We start from the raw sequence: 10,166 nt of genomic DNA, 5'->3' as shown, positions 1-10,166 counted from the left end.
GTATGATTAGATATACAACCACATTAAATATCAAATATCATTTCAAACCTAGAGGAGATAGTTCTCGACACTGTAAGCTTAGGGTTACTATATCACTGACGTTATATAGTAACCCGCGGAGTATCGAGGGTAGTGGGAGTCTGGTGGCCAGTTTACATTAACTAAGGATTTATAAGTGATATATACGTCCTTGCATTAAAGAACTCTAAAAACATTTTTTTTTCATGATATGTTTTTTTTTAATGAAACAGATCCTATGGGTTGCCACCGAGCAAATGTAAGACCAGGACAGAATACGTCTGTTGGCTTTGTAATATCTGGATCTTAGGAAAGAAGCACGGAAACGTAATTGCGGCATACTGTACTTGCAATGAAGAGTAACTATATATATATATATATATATATAGTTACATTTTGTATATATTTGATTAGTACAAATTTAAGGTATCTACTATATATATTGATGCTTATATATCAGAAGCATTTACACATAAATCAATTAATCCTGCAACCGGCATTGGTGTTGTAGTAATACACCTTAACCACATACATTTTTGCTGTATTCAACACAATATAATCTACATGTATATAACTACCACAAATTCTCTCAAACCCGTCAACTCCAGCCTTCAAATTAGCAATTTGTTCTGCCTATTATTTTTTTTCCACACTCACTCCAATTGACATAAACTTCAGCTAGATGAAGGTGGTCGGTATAATATAGATGTAGAGTTCATTATGGTCCCCACATTCAAAATCAGGGGTAGAATTTAATTTTTTAAGCCTCTATCCATTTTTGGCAAGTTGGTAAAATTTCAACTCACCAAATCAGAAACTTGCTTGACACCTTTAAAGTGAAATTAAAAGCAAACCAAATTCATTGATATTTTATTATATTAATTTATTGTAGGTAACAATAAATGTTTGAACATTTTTAGTATCACTGTAGTGTAGTGTAACAACAATTTATTTTCAGAATGTGGCACTTTGTCGAAATGAAAGCTAATTACATATCATTAAAGTATCACTTGCTTTTGTCTAAGCTCACATAATGAACAGCCAATATATATAGAAATAAGCCACCGTCTCAAGGTCCATATGGTACAGTGTTTGGATGTCTGGTTCTCTGACTGTCTATACACAAACATATATTGAGAATAACAACTGATGTATCCCCTAGCCGAAAATTGCAAGTACAATATTTTTCAACTTGCCACTTCAAAAATCAACTCGCATTAGACCAGTTGGCGAGTGTTAATATCGAACCCTGAAAATATATTTTTAGGTGATTGAATGAAAGCCATAAATAAAGATTTACATTAAATGTTATATTGTAAAAGAGAGGCGAAAATATAGCGACCAGACCGGGATTCAAACCCAGGACCTCCGAACATTCTTAACCCTTGAGTTACCTGGTCACTGATGATCGACCCAATCCAATCCCACTACATATGTTACAATATCTTTATTGAATATCTGAAAAGAAGTTTTCTTATTTATATACTGTTCAGAGCCAATGATGCCTGTTGTCATATTGGTGCAGTTCTGTATGAGGTGGAAGTGTTTGAACCAAGGACGTGTTCAGAGGGAAGAAATCGATGGAAGAAACGTCGAACAACACAACAGGATACCCCAGTCAAGAAAGTAAAGTAGGTGACATCCAAAATATAGATGCATTATGTATCAATTTCATTTACTTACAAGTACATTGAATTAGCTGCATTCAGATGGCAATTATGGAATTATGAATACCAACTGAACAGCAAGAAATTTAATGAAGGGCGTTATGTTGGATTTGCCGCTGTCCGGTTGGCATTCATACTTTCATAATTGCCAAATGAATGCAGTTCAATGCTTATATTATATCCCTGCTATTACAAGGAGATACAACATGAATAACCCGTAGCCTACCAAAGATAGACACTCACACACAGCTACAACAAACCCCACAGTAAGAATCTATCCTCAATAACTTACCCTAGTTTTAACAATAGGATACTAAGCCCAACTAATCAAATTATTTTACTGTTCTTTCAGACCTGAGATGGAGACAGTAGGAATTGTGAATCAGAGAACATCTGGAGATGAGCTGTGCGATTCTACAACAGAACAGGTACAATCAAACTTGTATTAGCAGACACCTTTATATAGAGGACACCTGTCTATATAATGAACACTGTAAGTAATCCCTATCTCTCCCATACAATTGCTGGGATATTATCTTTCCATGTCATGTAAAAATGTTGTGGGTGAACATAAAAACTAAATTGAGGAGTGGGGATCAGCCCTAGAAAGAACCAGCACGTCAATAGTTTCCACCTTAATATTAAACAAAGAGGTAGGGTGAGGAGACTCAACTCGTCAATGGTTAAAGATGCTCCACCGCTGACAAATAGTAATTTTTTTCACTATCGAAAACAGGAACAGAGGTTTTAGTATTTTTCTTCAGTGGCAAAAGTTACTTACTTTACATCATTTCCACCATTGAAAAGTTTGAGCTTCTAATTTTACTTCAAGTTAAAAATATGAAAAATAATTAATTGCATCCCGAAAAAAATCCGTGGCACTATATCCTATATGGAATAAAGTACTGATTGTGCATGCACCTAAGGGGAAGTAAATTATTTTATATTATTTTTTGTGTTCATTAGACATAAACATACACGATTAAACACCAAATATTGTTCAAATGATGAAAATCATTTATGCTCTGTCGGCGGTGGAGCATCTTTACAAATAGCCAATAGACTCATTTCATTTCGAGATTTACAGTTAAAACTCTTTTGTTTCTGTTTTTATTTTCAAGAATTCTAATCACTTGCAAAATACTTAAGCATTGATGTTACTATTTATTAACTTCATAGGGGTATGAAAGAAATTTTGTTTGCAAATACGCGGATTCTCACAAAAGTTTGCTAACAAAATTTATTTCATAACCCTATGAAGTTAAAAAATATCAACGCTTATAATAAATATTTCAGACTTAGTACTTGATAACATAAAGTACGTTTAAACGTAGGATTCTATTGATAATCCAATGGGTTATTTTTTCTAAATCAATACGCAACGTCAATGTCTCTATTGTGACATTATGATTACGTCAGATTTTCGTGCCATTCTTGGATTTTTTCTTCATAGTATATGGAGTAAAATAATCTTCCAATTGGAGAATTGGATTTAGTATGTAAACAAATAAAGATTAAATTATATTAAAATAAATCATTCAAAAATATATATTGGTTTACAGTATCATAAAAGTAAATTTTTATCATTTTCTGTTGATATTAATGTTTGACCCGGGCCAGGAACCCCTGACAGCGAACATTTTGGCTTCTAACCCTCCAAAGGCACAGAAACAGATGTTGGGCGAACGCCTCTTCCCACTTATCCAGAGAATGAACCCCAGGCTTGCTACGAAGATCACTGGCATGTTACTGCAGGAACTAGACAATGCAGAATTGCTATTCTTGTTAGAGTAACCCATATCTCTCCAAGAAAAGGTAAACATTATTGAAAGGGTTACATGTATTTCACTGAATTTTGAAGCTAGTAGGTAGTAGAGACATGTACTTGTAAACTACATAATTTTCACATAGTTTCGCGAGAGCTTAAACGTGCAGAATTCAAATTTTTGGCAAATAATGGTGTAAAATGTATATACCGGGTACATGTAATACGAAGGACTTGGATTGTCAGTAAAAACCATTGGTAGCAAATGCAATAACATCATAAATATGTATAAATATGTTAAAAGTAACAATGATTCAAAATATTGTATACATGAAAATAAATTGGTTTATGGTAAGAAATACTTTTATATGCAGTCTTCAGATATTTTCAATGACAACTAATGTTAAAAAACTTTCAAATTTTAACCAATCAGTTTTGATACTAAACAGTTAAAGAATCACTTTTGATTAGAAATTGTGATTGGCAGCATTTACAACATCTAGTGAAGTGACTGAAAAAGTTTCTTTTTTTTTGCAAGATTTAAGATTGGATGATATTTTGTTTTTAAATCATTCACCCCTGAAATTCAATAATGGACTGGTCTAGTGTTTGATTTAGGATAGTCTAAATGTGTCTGCAGGGGTGATTGAGTTAATGTCTGTTACAGATGGAGGAAGCCTTGACTGTACTTCAGACTTACTATTAGATGGAGGATCGATGGCCAAATGTGATTCAGCCGCAAATGGAACATTTATCAAAATATATGCTGACTCCATTGGACTCTGTCTCAACGACTGTCTGTTAAATTTTTAGTGCAATAGGAAAACTACAGATTATAACAATCTAATTAAAATTAAGACTTGTAATTCCCATCCACTACAAATTCTCTATATATTAAATTTCCAGTGTGGGTGATTCTCTCGGAAATAAATGGCTACTACCGTAGTACATTCCAATTCGAGGCCAGGGGGTCATGCTGAAGTAACTCTGAACACCGGTACTCTGAACAGGGAGTTGTTTGATCTTGTATTGGAGTGTATTGTAGTTTAGTCCATCGTAGTTTGAAGTTGGAATGTGATATAATCCTGGATCTCTTGACTAATGATTCTCGATCGATACTCAAGACTTTTATTTAAAAGATTCAAAATGGCTAACAGTAGTGGCAATATTTCATATACAGTGGAACTTGTCTTGACTAGATGTCACAGGGACCAGCATATATATTAGGCCGGTATAGCAAGGTTTCAGGATTATACAGGTATTAATTACTATAATCAGTTAAGTAAGAAAATGCCACATAATGAAGCATAGTACACAGGGATCCGGATTAGAAAAGAGTCAGTTATGGCAAGTTAAACTGTATTGGTAATAGTAATTACACATATCCATTACACATTACCATCTATCTAAAATGAAGGGGCTTACCAGGTATGGTGTCTGAGTGGTTAAGATGTCCTTTACATTACCACAAGCCACACTGATTGGTGAGTTCAAAGCAATGCTACAGTAAGAGACCATCCTTTAATTACCATGTGGGGCAGTCGCCAGAGATTTCCCTGGGTATTCCGACTTTCTTCCACCAATAATCCTGGCATGTTCTTAAATGATCCTGGCTGTTAATAGGACGTTAATACTAATCAAACAAAACCTAATTCAGGTGGTGTATAGAATACCAAAATCAGGTCACTGTGACCTACATTTTGAATGTACAATAAGAATGATATGACAGATACTTCATGTTTTGCTCGTGTACACATGTACCTATCTTATATCAGAGCAAAAATTTGGAGCATACACAATGCCATCCTCAATACTACAAGGGTTACTATCACTGTTGTAATATCAACTACTGGAATATGTCATAGAACTGAATGTACTGTGTATGACAACAGATGAGATTGGTTCGTGGTAGTGGTCCTTTGATGTACATTGAACAAATAATTAATAATGGAACATTGGGGTTGACTGTGTGGCTTTGAAGCTGAGTGTCACGATCTCTGTAATCTTCAAAGGAAGTCTCTGCAGGCCTGTGATTGGTCAGTTTTTCCCTCCTGAATTGCGTCTAATTTGGGTGAATTTAACCATTGATAGTAAGCGACCCCTAGTGCATCGAGGATGACACAATGTTAAATACAAAGTCATACATATGTTTTGTAAAAAAACAACCAACAAAAACAAAGCAATGCCTGGATATATATATTTTATTATAAAAATATATTCAAGATTAAATACTCTCAAAAACCGGTCAGTACTTCACTTTAATAATGAACTGAACAATATATCATATATTTCATATTTTAATTCTATACTTGTACATTTTGTTAAATGATAAAATTAAAAAAACAACTTCAATACAAAATACCAATTGTCATTTACATTAGTTGCCTTATACAATTGTCTTTCACACAAATCACAATCAATGTATGAACAATTATTTTCTTCACAACAATACCAGGGTATATGTGACATATTATCTATACAATAAGAATGGCATAAAATTCCCAGGACAAGTGTTACCGTGACAACCATTAATAAACATACCAACAATAAGAGTTTAAATATGCAAGCATTATAGAGCATTCAAACCAATGAATTCCTATTTTCCATAATCTGTCCTCAAAATTTTTCAAACTAGAACTGACTAATACCCCCCTCCCCCACTTATTAGTGGGTTATAATAATCAAATATCACAAAGTAAGTCACCGGGAATGCTTCCTAATCAATCTATAGTTTTCTCACTATTTCATCAAACTTCGCTATTTATTCTGATTCTCTTCCTACAACTTCGCTAGCCAAAGGTATTTATTTAGCTAATTCTCTTCCTACAAAATCCCTTGACAGGTCTTACTTCAAAACTGACGTTTTTGCTTTCAAATTCTGATTGAATGCAGGTAAGTTTAGGCGATAAATGAAAATGTGGCTTTGATATGTCAACAAACTGAACTGAAGCGATAGTATATATTGACTTAAATACAGACTGAAATTATAAAAATTGTGTAGGTTTCATCATCAGATTTCATTTATAAATAGACTAATAACTTACTCTGTGCAATTATTTGGTGAAAAATTAACCTAAATTTGGTCCGATTAAGCAACCCTCTCATTTTTCAATATTTTAAACATCCTTGGCACTTATTGGGTCGAATACGGTACTTAAATATATGGAGTAAAGTGTGTTAATGTGGTTATAGTCCGTTGACCAATCAGAATTTTTAGCCGACAATTATGGTCAGTTTTAGCGGACTATAATGCGGTATGATTCTATCTGCACTATTTTAAGCTTTAGTATAAAATTTTCAATTAATTTATCTAAACTGAATTGTTCAGGAGATGATGATAAGTGTTTTATTAACAGACAGCTGATAACTTTTGTGACTCTACAAAATTATCAATCTCGTTTGACATTCCCATTTTAAAAATCAAAAGCCTTTAACATATATAGAGAAGTAATTGGAGTAGAAGAGCATATATTGGTTAGATGTATGTGTTTTGAAAGTCTAATGAGTAATAATGGTTGATCATTGTTACATTTTGTGTACTGCATACAATACTTCCAAAATTTTTGTTGCAATATACTTCAATTTGTGCATTTTTTTTGTTTTTTATTTTCACATTATTCTTATATTTTCTGTAGAAAAATATATATATACATTTTGTATCTTAAAACATACCATGAAAATCATGAATAAAGTTTTAATTCAACCATCAATAACAAACTCGTTTTTTAACAATTCAAAATCAACTTTTGGAAATGAGACTTTTTGAAAGTTTCCACTATTGTACAGTGTAGATAAAATTCTATGACCTGAGAGATAGAGTTAGTACAATTAGCTATACAATTAATCTTGGGTAAAATGAGTATTGATATACATACATGGGACCTAAGTAAAATAACTTCTTTTTAACAGTAAATCTGAATACTAAAGGCCATAACATTTTTATGAAGGAAACAAAATGCTTAATTTATGTTTATACACGTCATTTCTTTCTCCTACCCGAGTGGAAGTGCAATGCCAATAGTTTGTAACATATTTACAGTAAAACAGAAATTACAGTGAATCTTCTTCAACTCAAACTCCGATAACTTAAATACCTTACTCAATTTTAACTGGTGGTAGAAATTTTGGTTCACAAAAAATAACTACTGTACCAGGCTAACTTGAAAGCTTATAAGCTCTTTCATATGTGGATATGAAGGATCTATATTCTACCCGAGGGTCACAAAATGTAGTAAAACCAGGTAATTTTCTTTCATACCTCGACGTTTTATAGCAATTTTACAACTATAATATCCCGCCATTTTGAAATAAAGGAGTAGATATGATAGGACCAGTATTTGGCCTTAATTTTTCAGGCCAAAAAATATTAACTTTGATCCACATCAATTTCACATCAATAAATACTGTCATACTTGCCATTCATCAAAACATAACTTTTTATAACCATGTACACGATGTGCTCCACCTATGATGTCATCAAATTGATGATTTTCCTCTTCTCGCCAAATTTTGCTAAAAATTCACCATCTTTAGGTTAGAAAAGGCTTAAAATGGATTTGGCTGCCACCTTGGAGCAACTTTATATTTTGCATGGATATGCGTAAATACACGATACACAACGTGTGAAAATCTCTTTCTGCTCCACGAAGGCGGCCACATTCATTGTTAGAGAAAACCACTCAAAAAGTATGATTTTTCAAGGATTTTTGTGAAAAATGGCGGGAAACTGCATGTTGATGACGTCATAGTGAACATAATTGGCACATGCGGGATATTTTCGGGATGTAATGTGTTAGCAAATGTATTCAACTGTTATATGGCAAAATATGTTGTTCTTTACTGGAGAATTAATTTTGCGGCCATATTCGAGTCTTAACGTACCTTCTCCTTTGAAGAAATCAATGGCTGAAAGCCATTTTTTCATACATGAAAAATTACGTGATATTTTCAACAAAAATTCCGTTGTTTGCATCTTTTATAGCAAATCCAGTCAAGTTTGTGAAAAATATAAGTTAAAATTTTACCGAGGAAATAGAAATTTTGTTGACAGCGTGACGTCACGAGGCTTTATTGCATGGGTAGCCATGCAATACAGCCTCAGGCGGCATGAGTGTATTGCCCTAGACCAGCCAGTATTACACCTGTAGGTATGAAAGAAAATAGAATCTTACATGTGTCTATCAGGTGGACAGGGATATCTCAACCAGAGTGAAAGTTTTTGGGTGGTCTACCCGAGGCTTGAAGAGGACAGATCAAAATCTTTCACGAGGGTCGTGATTTCTCTGTCCACTTGACATTTCCATGTTTGATTCTTTCTTCCATACTTTGTAGTACTTTCATTGAGTTATTGCCACAGAAATGTTGTTATGCGTCAAAATTGATGACGTCATTAACAATGCATACCATGGCTACATCATGTAATTTTCTAGCATGTGTGAGCTGTCTTACACCCCCCTGTGTAAGATAGTTTTATTTCCCCTAGCAACCACAGGATATCTCTGTGAAGTATGGGAGAATGAGAAAATCTTGTACCAAAGACCCATATTGATGGACTTTTTCTCAAAGTTTGATTGCATATATCTTATACACAAAAATCATTCTCATAAATAAAATGTCAACTTTGAAATTCCTTCCATGTAAAAATTACATTTTAGATAATATCTTAACTAAATAGTAATTCACATTAAGATTGTCAGAAAAAAAATTCTGCAACCATTTGTTAAATGAACATGAGTTATCTCCCTTTTACAAGTTAAAAGTATGAATCTGTATGTCCTTGTTCAATATGTTTATACATAACAACTCTGTCACTTAGATGGTAGAGCGATTAATTTTTTAGGCCAGTGACCAGGCCCTGATTTCTCAAAATCAAATTAACAACTTAAGTCTAAACTTAAGTTATTTCTATTATGTAATCTATGTTTATAATTTTAACATGAGTTCATTTTTGACTTAAGTTTGTTTCGAAAAATCGGGGCCAGGGTTCGATTCCTGATCGGAGCATTCAAGAGAAATGTGTGGGTTTGACTCCCTCTGGAGCCTAGTATACAAGTTTTCATCATCACAATGTCTAATGCAGACCAAACTCCTTAGAAATATCACATTACATAGCATCTGCTAGTAAACTTCCTCATCGTAAGGAAGCTACACTGCCTTTTTATTGCACAGTATCAAATTAGGTCCTGCATGTCTGAAAGAAAAAAAGAAACATATACAATTAAAGTACTCTAAACCACTTTGTTAACAAATTTCCATGTAATTTCACAATAGAGCTAAAACGCAATAAATTATAGTTCACCAATTATACTGTAAAACATACATGTATCGTATTTAACCAAATAAGCGCCTATGTTCCTATAAGCGCCCCTTCCCCTTTTGAGGCCTCAATTTCAATTGCCCGGGCATAACTAAAGACCAAAACTATCAAAACTGTATAGGTTTGCAATATTTTTGTCTTATTAAGCACCTTCTCATTTTTTTTCAATTTTTTATTTTGATAGATATGGTGCATGTATATATGCAATGCACCATTGTTAGTAATAACTCTTTATAGGTATGTTGAAAATAACAAAATGGTTCACAGCATAATACTTCTAAACTATAGTCCTCAGTATTGGCTTCAGAAAGCATTTAACAAGTTGATGCCTTTTTTAATTTAAGAATAAAAGTGGATATGTTGAATGGATCCCCTCCTGTATAAGGGCAACTCAATGTAT

The 10,166-nt window shown here is 33.3% G+C and overlaps 1 protein-coding gene and 1 long non-coding RNA gene across 2 annotated transcripts in view; one reads left to right on the top strand and one right to left on the bottom strand.

Moving 5' to 3' along the window:
• Window positions 1-3,345: 3,345 nt before the first annotated feature.
• Window positions 3,346-4,230, top strand: LOC138309740 (uncharacterized). Its single transcript, XR_011206315.1, has 2 exons — window positions 3,346-3,500; window positions 4,118-4,230. It is a non-coding gene; the product is annotated as an uncharacterized lncRNA (long non-coding RNA).
• Window positions 4,231-5,636: 1,406 nt separating this feature from the next.
• Window positions 5,637-10,166, bottom strand: part of LOC138308659 (tetratricopeptide repeat protein 38-like) — a 42,483-nt gene continuing 37,953 nt past the window's right edge. The window contains exon 14 of the mRNA XM_069249696.1: window positions 5,637-9,640. The gene's annotated coding sequence lies outside the window, so the exon portion shown is untranslated. The remainder of the gene's footprint in view (window positions 9,641-10,166) is intronic.

Source organism: Argopecten irradians, chromosome 15 (genome assembly GCF_041381155.1).
Source record: "Argopecten irradians isolate NY chromosome 15, Ai_NY, whole genome shotgun sequence".
Lineage (NCBI taxonomy): Eukaryota > Metazoa > Mollusca > Bivalvia > Pectinida > Pectinidae > Argopecten > Argopecten irradians.
This window is presented reverse-complemented; position numbering and strand designations above follow the sequence as displayed.